Here is a 639-nt window from a genome sequence, read left to right as displayed (position 1 = left end):
TGTGGCTGGGGGCCCAACCGGCCCCGCGGGCTTGGGGATCACCAGGGTCCTGTCCGGGAGGCAAGGATCATCGGGAGCCAACCATTCCCCCAGTGGGCTAAAGAGCAGCAGACTGGGTACCGCCAGCTGTGGCAGCAGGACCACGCTCACCCGTGGGGCCATGGTGCTCCCGCTATGTCAGGGCACTGGGGTGGCATCTCACCAGGGAACCGGGGGACAGCAGGGGAAGAGGCCGGGTGGCTTGGGCTTGGGCACGGGTGCTGCCAGGGGTCCGACCACCCCGCCAGACCCCAGCCCCCCGTGGACACTGTTCATCAGGGCTCTCGATGCTGTCTGGGGGTGTCCAGGAAAGTGCCCCGGTCCTTGGCCCCCGCAGCGGGCACTGCCATGCGCCCCTGGCATTTTTTTGCTCTGGGTGTGCAGAGACGAGCTCCAGCTCACAGCCAGCTCCCGGTGAGGTAGGGCAATATTATTCTCCCCATTTTACAGATGGGGAAACTGAGGCGCGGAGCAGGAAGGGTACCCACTGGAGCCGGGTTGGGGGCACAGCACCTGCCCCAGGCTTGCCGCCCCATCCCGGGCACAGGTCGGGGGGTCCCTGTGCCTGCCATGGCTCACGCCCCCCCCCCCCAACCCCCC

This window comes from Aptenodytes forsteri, unplaced genomic scaffold (assembly GCF_000699145.1).
Source record: "Aptenodytes forsteri isolate BGI_AS27 unplaced genomic scaffold, ASM69914v1 Scaffold368, whole genome shotgun sequence".
Classification (NCBI taxonomy): Eukaryota; Metazoa; Chordata; class Aves; order Sphenisciformes; family Spheniscidae; genus Aptenodytes; species Aptenodytes forsteri.
The sequence above is the reverse complement of the archived record's forward strand: the minus strand, read 5'-3'. Positions refer to the sequence as shown.